This window comes from Zea mays, chromosome 5 (genome assembly GCF_902167145.1).
Source record: "Zea mays cultivar B73 chromosome 5, Zm-B73-REFERENCE-NAM-5.0, whole genome shotgun sequence".
NCBI classification, from domain to species: Eukaryota; Viridiplantae; Streptophyta; class Magnoliopsida; order Poales; family Poaceae; genus Zea; species Zea mays.
The window spans coordinates 59,404,591-59,417,922 of NC_050100.1; positions in this window are offsets into that span (position 1 = coordinate 59,404,591).

Below are 13,332 nucleotides of genomic sequence, written 5' to 3' on the forward strand. Positions count from 1 at the left end.
GAAAAGATGAGATTGATGGTTAACTCGGAAGATGCTGCCGGCTCAAGTGGACAAGCTTTATAAGCCTATGGCCACAGTGAACAGAAGAAGTCGTACTTGTAACACCTAAGGTGTTACCATGGCTAGAGCACACCTTGGTGCTAAGGACTGTGATCACATGTGGTAATAACTTAAGGAGAACATAAGAACCTTGGAGACCATGTGTTAACCAAGATTTGCTAATGACCTAAGAGCATCACTCAAGCTTTTGTGCACTCACTACCTTGAACAAGAGGAGAGAAAACCCTAGACCTCTCTTGAACCCTATCTTCCAAAACCATGGTTGATAGGGGGGAAAGAATAAGCAAATGTGCAACCATGAGTTAATCTTCAACCAAACCTTGAGTAACTTTATAACCAGCAATTGTAGGAAGGAAATGTTGCAAAAAGACCCCTGGAGAAACCCCAAATCCATTCCCTAAGTAGAGAGAGAGCTAGAGCTCTTTAATTTTCTCTAAGTCAAAAACTACACCTACACCAAAGATCAACCGTGTTCACCTCGAAGCTGGCACCAAAACCACCTATGTTCTATACCAAAAATGTGGCATACCACCTAGGGCACCCAAAGGAAAAAGCTGAGCCCGAGATCTTGACGTTTGACATGCCTTGGCATGGTTTTTGTCGCGAGGTGGGCATAGTGACATACCTGATTTGGCGACCGAAGATCTCCCTACCTAGGCCATATCTGCCATGGCAACTCACGGATGAGAGACAGCCCTAGGTGCCAGGAAAAGACTCGCGCCGGATTTTTGCCAAGATTCACACGTTTGCGACTTGGGTGAGCTGTGGAACACGGGCAGAAGAAAAGCTCCACGTGTTCGACGCGCTCTGTGTGCGCCAGAGCACGCCCGCGCGCGCCCTGCATCGCGCCAACGGCCAGCCGATGCCATGGCCCACGCCCACGCCTATAAAGCCCGCTCAGGCGTCGACCACACTTCTCCGCGCACGCTCAAACCTCACCGGAGCTCAGCTCACCGTCGTTTGCCCGTGCACGGCGTGTCCGCGGCCACCCGAGCCCTTGCCGCCGTAGACCGGCCAGCCCAGCCTTTCCCAACCCCGTCCGACCCTCGGAGACGAGCGAGCACACCTCAATGAAGCTCCCCGAGCGAGGAATCGAAGCCTGCTTCGCCGGAGAGGCCAGTCCATGGTCGCCGGAGTTCACAACCCCGCCGGAGTGCGTGGACCGGGTAATCCACTGAACCATTTTCCGATTCCTTGTGCACACAGTCTCTACGTCACCCCGTGAAGCTCACCGAGCCCTTGGATTGAACCAGATCGCCGTGATTTGGCCGGCACACCCGCCGCCGACGAGGACAACCGCCTGCGCACGTGGACCGAGCAATTCCGGCCATCCCCGCCGACAAGCCATACATAGCTGTGACCGCCAGAGCCTCCCCGAGCCAACCCCGCCCCTCGCCGGACCTATCTCGCCGCCGGTAAGCCGCGCCACCCTTTTCTTTCTTGCGGGTACTGTTTAAACCTAGGGAAGGACCGCGGGGGAGAAGGAAAGAAGTCTGGGGGGTTTTGTGAAATGTCAGTGACTCAAATGAATAGTAGCGCAGGGGTATAACTGAGAGAGTTAGTTTGGAAATAACCCAGGGTCCTCGGTGTAAACTGCTTTTCCAGAAAACCTTTATTAAATCTGATTTTAAATTTGAACAGAAACTTTAATAATTCATAACTTCTGTTTAGTTCATCCAAATTTGGTCAAACCAATTTTGTCTTACTCTAAATGATGTAAACTACTTAGGAAAAATATAAAATCCCTATGTACTATAGAAAACTTTAGGGTTCTGATTTAATTGTTGTTTTAACCAAAAGCTAAGTAATAAGGATAAAAATAGTTGCACTATTTAACTAAGGTTAGAAAAAATTGGAGAAGTTTATATCCACCTACTGACCTGTTTAAAAATGCTAAACCTCTCTGTCCACCCCATTAAGGTAGCTTTTGCCCTTTAATTTACAATATGCTTAAGGTTAAGAAAAATAGAAAAGGTGATTTAAATAATGAACCAGAGGGCACTCCTATTTTTGTTAGAGTACTTATTCAATGTAGTTTACTAGAAAAATCTATTACACCCTGGTTTAGTATGAAATAAGTAGGATCCCTTTTATTTTTAGAAAACAAGGAAAACTTAGAAAAACCCTACAAAAATAACCCCAAGGTGAAAACACCCCAATCCTTGGAATAATTAATGTTTTGTTATTAAGAACTTAGGAAAAATATGAAATCTGTTGTTTGACATTTTTCAAATAACCATGTAGTAGAAAGTGCCTTTTTGGCATTTAACTTTAGAAAATCATAACTAAATAACCATCCCTTAACTTTCTGTGAATTTTTGCACAGAAGCCTATTATTACTGTTAGATGCCAAACAAAAATGACCCTTAGGGCAGAACTCACCTCTAATTAAGGGATGTAGTGCAAAGTGGCCCATTTTACACAACTTTTGTCATTTTTGTCTGAAGCATAGCCTTTTTATTTTAAACCCCAAATTCCTAGAATAGGCTATAATGACCAATGGCAACCCACTGTAATTTTTATAGAACTTTTGGAAAATATTAAACCACTGTCGTAGTTCAAACCTACACTAGAAACCATAAAAAAGAAAATAAAGAAAAGGGAAAGATGAATAATAGAAAATTGTGTCATCCTAAAACCCTTTATAACTTGTCCACTGAAATATATAGAGGCAATACCAATTCACTATGCTTATCCTTACCAAAACCTAAACTTAGAGTGATAAGCATAAACCACTAAAAGCCACGTATGACCAAGAAACCCTAAGTTACTCTTTAACTTAGTTTTTCTTCTCTTAGCATAATGTTATTAAATCCTGCATAATCATGACATACATATTCATTGCAATTCGATAGACTGTAACCTTGCTGACGGAGAGTACGTCCTCGTGCCGGAGCAAGGAGCTGCTCAGGAGGTAGCCCCAGATCCAGCACCAGAGCCTGCACCAGAGGACCTGCCTGCCACTGCTTTGGAAGGCAAGCCCCGATTTTATGCATAACCTGTTATTTATGCTATTTTACTATACTTAATGATTGTAGGATTGAATGTGCACTTAGGTGTAGGAGTTGTTTGAAACCCTAGTTGCATGATCTCAGGAATCCTTTTGAGATGGATACTAGTATGCTAGGTCGAGTAGTTGCTTTATTTAATTAGGATCTCGGTAGAAGACGAGTGATTTTTCTATCACTCGCGCGAGATCAGGAATTGGTTGTACCCACTTTCATACTATTATGATACTAGTTGTAGACAACAATCCATAGGGATTGGTTGTCTACGAGATGGGAAAATGGAATAAGGATTAACGTGTGGATACCTGTGTCAAGCGTTTGAACGTACTAAACACATACCGAGAAATATGGTAAATCGGTAAGCCTAGTACCTGAGTGAACCTGCCCGCAGACATATCCCCTCACGCGACTTGAGACGTGGTCTCCCATTCCGGTTATGGTGGGTACAAGTGCGGTCACTGCACGACGGCAGTCGGGGTCAGTGAGGCATTGTACGCCAAGGCGGTGAGCCCTGATCTGTTGCCAGGGGATCGATGGGGACGGTTGATGTGTGTGGGGACGGAGTGCCCCTACATGTCGTGTGTTTAGGTTTACCTTGCAAGGATAAAAACTCGATTCGAATCGTCTGCTTCTCGCAGCTAATGAGACTGCTTGATCCATTGTACCGCATTGAGTAACAAGTGGAAATATGATGAGTTGATATAAGATGTTGATTGCTAAAAATGTTTGCTACTATGTATGAGTAGATAGTACACATTTAGCCTTAAGAGAGTCACACTTAAATTGACAAAGTTAAAACTTGACTTAGAAACTCAGCTAGTGCTTTTGGCAACCAAACCCCACAGCCAAACAGCTGCATGTATAGAGGTAGAGGAGTAGACTCCTCACACCGGGTAAGTCTAGCTGAGTATTAGTATACTCAGCCTTGCTTGTGGCATAATTTTTATAGGTTCTCTGGAGGACATGGTTGCTGGAGTGACTTGGTTGTCCATCTTGCCACCGGGTTGGACTGTCGAGTGGGACCCCGCCTCGGCTGAGGAGGAGCATGAGGAGTGATGGGACAGGCTTCCCCATCTCTCTGTTTATTTACCGTTAGTTTTATTCCGCTGCACTTCGAACAATGATGACTACTTTTGCAAAACTCCGATGATAATGTAATAATTTTAATACTCTTACATGCATGGTTTTATGCTTTATTGTATTTGCTCTGTGACTCACCATCGAGTGAGATTGTGGTACTTGATCCTGTCAGTGGCCGTGTCGGACTAGATCCGAGGGATTGACGAGTTATTCCCATTTAAGTGTGGTCTAGCCTCTAAGGCAGGGCTTAGGCACTTAAGTTGGAATAATTCGGGCAGTTCCGCCACAGCTGGTATCGGAGCTTGTACCACCACAGAGGAATCTATAAAATATAAATACCATCCTTTCGAAGTAAAACTTGATAGAAACAAAGGTTGGATAGATCGTAGGACAATCAGGATAGACCTAGGACGTGAAGCCTTAGGATGATAGAGGGGTAGTTAGGTGGCTAAGTGATTTGGCCCTACAGGCCACTTTAAAGGATGAGAGTTCTTCCCTATTCCCTTTACAATGGTGTGAGGTCGTTCAGGACGAGCATGCATGCATTCTTAATTAAACAAATGGAAAATTTAGTAAGGACTTAAATTATGACCAACTAAAGTTCCCCAGTACCATTTTGTTTTAATTAGAGAGGAGTTGAGTCTTATTTTTCTTGTTCTTTTTATAATTCTTTTCTTTTACTTACGCTTAACCGTACACAGATGGCTTCCCACGGATCCTCAAACGACGGAAATGCACTATCCCACACTGACGGGCTTGCTCGAGAGGGCTTTCCCCGCATTTTGTGGGAGGTACTTCAGGGGGCCGGATACACGACACCCCCTCATTACGCGGTGCAGCAGTTCGAGAAGCACCGAGTGCCCCGCTGTAGGGTGAGGATGACTCTGGAGCCTCATCCCCTACAGTCAGACTGGCGTTCACTGGACTCTGAGTCTTTTGGATACCGGGCTGAGGACACGATAGAGGCGATTGCTCTGCACGGGTTGACCACTTTCTGTGGATTCCATCTCTTGGAGCTGGCTACCCACCCCATTGGCTTGTTCCCCGCCGAAAGGGAGGACGACCCAATGTGGAAGGATCGGGTGGAGCATGCCAAGGACATCTGGGCCATCTACCCAGGTCAGACTGCGCACTTGACTGTACAGTGCATGAATGCTCTGTACCGTCTGCAAGTGATGCGCGGTGAGGCGATGTCCCATCTGATGGCATTGTTGGAGGCAACAAAGATCACCCTGGACAACAGAGAGGAGCTCGTGGTTGATTTGTCCACTGAGATGGTGGAAAAGGATTTGCAAGTGGAGCAGTTATCCAATGAGATCCAAGAGTTGGAGGAATTAGTGGGTACCAGGGAGAACACCATCAAGGTTCTCGAGGATCAGCTCCTTAACACTCAGCAGCAGCTAGCTGAGGCTAATGAGCACATGAATATGCATCACCAGGAGATCCAGGATATGGAGGCCAACGAGGACGTCGACATTGAGGGAGGAGAGGAGCCTGCCTCCAGCGTGGACACTGCTGGCTCAGGGAGAACCCCTTCCCCCGAGTCGAGTGTTGCCTCGTTCGCTCACTAGGTGTCAGGGATAGAGTTAGAAGTTGGTGATGGTAGGACTCCTCGCCGCTAGCTTAGCTTTTGCACCCATAGGGTACTAGGCTAGGTAGAGTTGAGTCTTTTTGGGACCATTGATGTAACCGTGATAAACTCTTTTGGAAGTTTGGTTGATGGATGGTGTCAGTTTTAAATTTGGAAGGAAAGTTATGCCTTTTGAAATCCTTTTTGGGTTATGTCAGAATCTATCAATTTGCTTTTGACTCTTTCGCCGTGATTAAACCTTGAACTTGGAGATATGGTATTAAGTATATATGTGATTTTTCAGATGGCCGGGAGACAGCGCCGTGGCCAGAATGAGCGCGTTCCTCCACCGCCGCCACCGCCTCCCACTCTGCAGGAGCTAATGGCTCAGCAGAATGAGATCTTGAGGCAGCTAGCTCAGCGTCAGCCACCACCTCAGCATTATGGTGGTGGGGACCATCAGCGTCACCCCGCGGCAGCTACCTACAAGGAGTTCCTCAGTACCCAGCCTCCATTGTTCGCAAGGGCAGAGGACCCACTTGATGCAGATGTGTGGTTGAGAGTAGTGGAATCCAAATTCCTGCTACTCCATGGAGCTTGTTCAGAGGTCACTAAAGTCAGGTTCGCCACCCAGCATCTTCGTGGATCCGCAAGGACTTGGTGGGACCATTTCCTTGCCATGTAGCCAGAGGATCGAGAGGTGGAATGGAGAGAGTTCAGGCAGCTTTCCGGGGACACCAAGCCGGGATTATGGACCGAAAGCTCAACGAGTTTCTGGCACTCACTCAGGGCAACAGGACAGTGTTGCAGTATGCTCATTTAATGACCTGTGCCAGTATGCTGGGTATCATGCAGATACGGACGAGAAGAAGAGAGACAGGTTCAGGAGGGGGCTCAGCACTAAGCTCCGTGACCGTCTCAACACCGTCAGGGCCAACAGCTACAATGAGTTGGTCAACATGGCTATCTCCCAGGAGGATTGCATCACAGCCCGACAGGCAGAAAAGAAGAGGAAGACCCCTGTGGCAGGACCCTCAGCTCAGCCACAGCGCTTCAGGATTGTGTCTAACACTCAGAACAGGGGCCCCCAGCAGCAGCAAGGGCGATGGGTGATCCGACCGCAGCAGCAGCAGCAGGCACCCAACCGCACCCAGTTTCCAGCTCAAAGGAACAATCAGGAGCAGCAGCAGTATCGCCAGGCAAATGACAACAGGTGTTTCACATGCGGCAACACCGGACATTATGCCAAGAATTGCCCTAGGAACCAGCAGAGGCAGGGCCAGAATGTTAATCAGAATCAAGGCAAGGGACAGAAGGTGCGAGTGAGGCAGGGCAGGTTAAACTTCACCACCATGGCTGATATTCCAGAGGGAGCACCCGTTATGACTGGTATCTTTACAGTTTTGAATTTTCCTACCATTATTCTTTTTGATTCTGGTGCATCACATAGTTTTATCAGTGCTAAATTTAGTGCCAAGTGCCAATACCTTTTCACCACACCAATGGGGGTATCACAATTTCAACACCGGGAGGCAGGGTTGCCACTTACCAAATTAACAAGAATGTGCCTATAAAGTTTGGTAGTCTGATAATTAAAACCAACCTCCTCATTTTGGGTTTGGATAGTGTGGATATCATATTGGGAACTGACTGGTTGACCAAACATCAGGCTGTGATTGATATTGCGGCTAGGGCCATTGAGGTGCACTCACCGACTTATGGTGAAACCACACTATATTTGCCTGACCAAGGATGCACCCGTTCTTGTGCCTTCGTTATGATAGAATCCCCAGTGTTAAAGATCCCAGTGGTCTGTGACTACCTAGATGTTTTTCCGGATGATTTGCTAGGGATGCCACTTGACCGAGACATCGAGTTCGCCATTGAATTGCAACCCGGGACTGCTCCTATCTCCAAGAGACCCTATAGGATGCCTCCCGCGGAATTGGCAGAACTGAAGAAGCAATTGCAAGAGTTGCTGGACAAGGGATTCATTCGCCCAAGTACTTCACCATGGGGATGCCCAGCCTTATTCGTGAAGAAAAAGGATGAGAGTTTGAGAATGTGTGTTGACTACCGCCCTCTCAATGCGGTGACTATCATGAACAAATACCCAGTGCCCCGCATTGATGTTCTGTTCGATCAGTTGGTAGGAGCCAAGGTATTCTCCAAGATAGATCTTCGCTCAGGTTACCATCAGATCAAGATCCATGCCAGTGATATTCCCAAGATGGCTTTCTCAACCAGATATGGGCTTTATGAGTTTTTGGTAATGTCTTTTGGGCTGACCAATGCCCCGGCTTATTTTATGTACTTGATGAACTCAGTGTTCATTCCAGAGTTAGACAAATTCATGGTCGTTTTCATCGACGATTGTCGGCGTTTCGAGACCGGGGGGTCCCTAGGCCGACGAGTGAATGTCGCTGCGTGCCCCAGCCCAGATGGGTCGAGCGCGACGCCGAGCGCGAAGGGGGGAAGCGAGGTGGCCGGAGACCGGCGTGAGAGAGGTGGGAATCCCGCGGCCTTCGTGTTCGTCCCACGCCCAGGTCGGGTGCGCTTGCAGTAGGGGGTTACAAGCGTCCACGCGGGAGAGGGAGCGAGCGGCCTCACGCGAGCGCCTGTCTCGTCCTCGTCCCCGCACGGCCCACCTTCTCTAAGAGGGCCCTGGTCCTTCCTTTTATAGGCGTAAGGAGAGGATCCAGGTGTACAATGGGGGGTGTAGCAGAGTGCTACGTGTCTAGCGGAGGAGAGCTAGTGCCCTAAGTACATGCCGCCGTGGCAGCCGGAGAGATTTTGGCACCCTGCTGGTGTGATGTCGTGGCCGTCGGAGGAGCGATGGAGCCTGGCGGAGGGACAGCTGTTGGAGTTGTTGAGTCCTTGCTGACGTCCTCTTGCTTCCGTAAGGGGGCTGAGAGCCGCCGTCGTCACAGAGTATGCGGGGCGCCATGATTGCCTATCTGGCGGAGCGAGCCAGATGGGACGCCGGTCTTGTTCCCCGTGGCCCGAGTCAGATCGAGGTAGGGTGATGATGGCGCCTCCTGTTGTCGTGGCTGGTCTACGCCCTAGGTTGGGCGACGTGGAAACTCCTCCGAAGCCGAGGTCGAGTCTGTCTTCCGTGGCCGAGGTCGAGTCCGAGCCCTTGGTTCGGGCGAGGCGGAGATCGCCGGCTGATGCCGGGGCGGAGTCCGAGCCCTGGGGTCGGGCGAAGCAGAGTTCGTCGTCTTCTGGGGCCGAGCCCGAGTCCGAGCCCTGGGTCGGGCGGAGCGGAGATCGCCGGCTGATGCCAGGGCGGAGTCCGAGCCCTGGGGTCGGGCGAAGCGGAGTTCGTCGTCTTCTGGGGCCGAGCCCGAGTCCGAGCCCTGGGTCGGGCGGAGCGGAGTTCGCCGTCTTCTAGGGCTTAGCCCGAGTCCGAGCCCTGGGTCGGGCGGAGCAGAGTTCGCCGTCTTCCGGGGCTTAGCCCGAGTCCGAGCCCTTGGTCGGGCGGAGCGGAATTCGTCGTCTTCCGGGGCTTAGCCCGAGTCCGAGCCCTGGGTCGGGCGGAGTGGAGTTTCCTATGGTGCCTGCGGTCGGGCCTGACTGCCTGTCATCCTCACTCTGTCAAGTGGCACCGCAGTCAGAGCGGCGCAGGCGGCGCTGTCTTTCTGCCAGGCCGGTCAGGGGAGCGGCGAAGTGACGGCGGTCACTTCGGCTCTGGGGGGCGCGCGTCAAGATAAAGGTGTCAGACCACCTTTGCATTAAATGCTCCTGCGACTTGGTCGGTCGGTGCAGCGATTTGGTCAGGGTTGCTTCTTGGCGAAGACAGGGCCTCGGGCGAGCCGGGAACACGTTCGTCGCTGGAGGGGGGCCTCGGGCGAGACGGAGATCCTCCGGGGTCGGCTGCCCTTGTCCGAGGCCAGGCTCGGTCGAGGCGTGATCGAGTCCCTCGTTTGGACTGATCCCTAACTTAATCGCACCCATCAGGCCTTTGCAGCTTTATGCTGATGGGGGTTACCAGCTGAGAATTAGGAGCCTTGAGGGTACCCCTAATTATGGTCCCCGACAGTAGCCCCCGAGCCTCGAAGGGAGTGTTAGCACTCGCTTGGAGGCTTTCGTCGCACTTTTTTGCAAGGGGACCAGCCTTTCTCGGTTGCGTTTTGTTCCGGTGGGTGCGCGCGAGCGCACCCGCCGGGTGTAGCCCCCGAGGCCTCGGAGGAGTGGTTTCACTCCTCCGAGGTCTTAATGCCTCGCGTAATGCTTCGGCTGGTCTGGTCGTCCCTCATGCGAGCTGGCCGTAGCCCGGGTGTACGGTCGGGTCCCAAGTTCTCGGGCTGGTATGTTGACGCCGTCAACGGTTCGGCCGGAGCCGGGTTTGCGAGAGCAGCCCCTGAGCCTCTGCACAGGGCGAGAGGACGATCAGAGACAGACTCGACTTTTTTACATACGCCCCTGCGTCGCCTTTCCGCAAGGAGGAGGGGGGGGAAGCGCCATGTTGCCCTCGATGGGCGCCGAACATGGTGTCTCCGGTGAGCTGCAAGCGGGTAATCTGAGTGGACGTCCGTGCCCCGTTCGTTGGGGGTCGGCTAGGGGCCCAGAGGCACGCCCAAAAGTACCTGCGGGTGATCTGCCGGACCCGGTCCCCTGGCGACGGGGTCCGAGGGCTCGATGCCTCCCTCCGATGGGATTCCGTTACAAGATCGTTCCCGCTGGTCTCGGAAATGTCCTAGGGTACCTCGGGAGCGCAGCCCGAGCCTCGGTTATGTATCGAACGTACCCATGGTCATCCCTCGCTCGGCGTCTGAGGCGGCTGTGAACCCTTCGGGGGCCAGCCTTCGAACCCCTGATCAGTAATGGGCGCGGTGCCCGAGTAGCCTGAGGCGGCCGTTGAACCCTTCTGAGGGGCCGGCCTTCGAACCTCTGACCAGTAGTGGGTGTAGAGCCCACGCGATCTGAGGCGGCTGTCGAACCCTTCCGAGGGGCCAGCCTTCGAACCTCTGATCAGTAGGGAGGCTCGGAGCCTGGTTCCTTCACGGGGAAGGATCCTTTTCGGGGTATCCCCCTTTCCCGGTCTCTGTTGCAAGAGAGAGAAAGAGGAAAAAAGGAAAAGGATACGAAATCGAACGACGCGGCGTACCTTTTTTGACGCGGTCATTATGGCGAAGGTGAAGCGTCGTCCGCTTCTCCTGCCAGAGGCGCCGCCTGTCCCGCCGCGGAGTTAATGCGACGGGGCGAGTGGTTGGCGTGACGGTCATTGCGCGTGTGCGAGCTGTTCGAGGAATGGATCACGGGCGCGTTGTCTTCACGCCGTGAGAGAGGGTTCTCTCGCTGCCCCCGGACGGGACGTGAGCTTGGCTGACGACGTGGCCGCTGCTCCTGCCCGTCTGCCACCGCCATTATTGCCGACCCATTTTTGGCCGCATTGACCGCCGCGCCAGGCTGGCGCTGTTGGGTCGTGCGCTGGGTCGCCTCGAGTCACGGTATTGGTTCCGCAGTCGAGGAGGCGCGGTAGTGGCGCAAGTGGCGGTGCTGTTGCATGCACGAAGCATTCGGCACGCCGGTTGCATGATGCGTGGGCTTGGGCCTCCATGCTGGGCGTGTTGGGAGTCGGAGAAGTGCGCCCACTTGGCGCGGTTGCATGCCGCCTGCATGGCTGCCCGCCCCTTTCGCCCGTTGGTCTGGGCAAAAGTGGAGAGTCGCTTGTAACCACTGGGCGATTGTACGCACCGCGCGCGGCGGTTTGGCTTCTTCTGCTCTGAGCCGGCTTGCATGACGTGTGGGACCCAGCCCCCGCACCGTAGGGGAGGACCTTGGAGTGTGTTGGAGAAGACTCAGCCCATGACGGCTGGGGACGCAAGTAGGGAGAGCCGCCTTTAAAAGGAGGGTGACCCCCTTGGAAGGCGACCATGTCTTTGCACTCCTTTATGCATCGTGTCTTTCCACCTTCCAAGCCCCCGGATGGGGGATATCCGCCGTCTTTCCGCCTCGTCGTTGGAGGAACGCAACTCCGTGGGAGTTGGTACCTTTCAGCCATCGTTCGGCTTCAAGGATTTTCATCATGTAGCCCGGTTGCACCCCTCCGCCGGCGGTCACCTAAGATGGTGACCTCCAGTTTGATGGCGGGGGAAAGCGAACCGGGCTGCGGCCTCTGCCCCTCCCTCAGCCTCAAGGATTTTCATCACCAGGGCTGAGGAGGGGAGTGTGCCGAGTTGGGATCGGCCCCTGCGTGGGCGGTGGCCCGCTCCTTCCCTCAGTGATCGGGGGGAAGGGCGGTTGTCGTCCATGGCGCCGGCAGCTGCAGCGTGCCTGGCTCTCGGACCCGAGTGGCTTCGGAGCCGCTCTCGGCGCCGGCTTCCGCCACGGCAGCTGGAAGAGGTTCTTCCACCGACGAGATAGCCAGGGCCGCCCACGGGCCGACCTCCAACTCTACGGCCTTCTGCCCGTCCTTGCCTCACGAGTTTGGGCACGGGCGGGGGCCTCCTGGCAGCGGCATCCGCCCTGAGGTCATCGCTGCCGCTGTTCGGCCCCCCGGAGCAGAAGTCGTCGTCGTCGTCGCTGCCGGAGCGGGCGACGGCGCGCCGTTCGTCAATCTTTCGTTGCTCCGCAGGCCCCCCCCCATCGAGTGGGGTTGTTCGTACCTGCGGAGGTGGAATCGGAGTTCTATTTGTAATGGCACTTTGAATGCCGGTGTTTTGTTCATTGCGGCTTTCGGGGCCTAAACATGTATGTATTTTTGGCACGGAGCCATGTTTTTTCCTCATTTTCGAGCACTAAGACTCGCCTGTTGGTTGTCTGAACCGCTTCACCAAGCGTGAGTCGCCCCATGTAAAGGTGACGAGTGAGGTATCCATATCCTGTAGGCGTAGGAGTCCCTCGGCTCGGTCAGCCTTGTTGCCCGAGGTTTCTCTTGCTCAGTTAAAGGAACCCCTCGGGCGCTCTTCGATGAGCCGAGGCCAGGGGTAGCAGTGTCAGCGCGAACGGAGGCAGAGTTGGCTCGGTGAGAAGACCTGGTCGGCCGGAGCCTGGCCGGGCCGTCCGTTAGCGGGACCGACGCCGGGATTGACCAGCCGAGGCCTCGGGTCGGGCTGACGTCCTTGGAGGACAGCTGGCCGAGGCCCCGGGGTGACCGGCCGAGGCGCCTGCTCGGGCCGGATTCCCGGAGAAGACCCTGGCAGCGATGGCCCGGGCGTGGCGATGACGTCGTCCTTCAGAGTGGAAATCTTCGGACCACGTCGCCGTCCGAGGTTAGGTCGGGCCTCGTCGAAGATGTTGCTGACGCCGAGGGTGCTGCTGCTCCCTTCAGCCGTCAAGATCCGAGCCTGCAGGATCGGATTGTCTTGTAGCGTGTGTTTCCTGCGGCCGCTGAGGCCAAAACACACCCTCGCCGTGTTGTAAAGCTGCGTCTCTTTTCTTCTTGCTTCGAGTATCTGGACTTTTTTGTTGGTAATAGAAATGTTTGTGCGAGCGAGAGTTGCTTCTCGCGGAAGGTGATGAGTGAGGTATCCGTATCCCGGAGGCGTAGGAGTCCCTCGGCTCGGTCAGCCTTGCCGCTTACGCGCACTCTTACCCATCCTTGGGGTTCTGTTACCGATGCAGTCGGGAAGGCTCGAAGAATCGCTCCGGCAGAAGAGCTTCTGAACG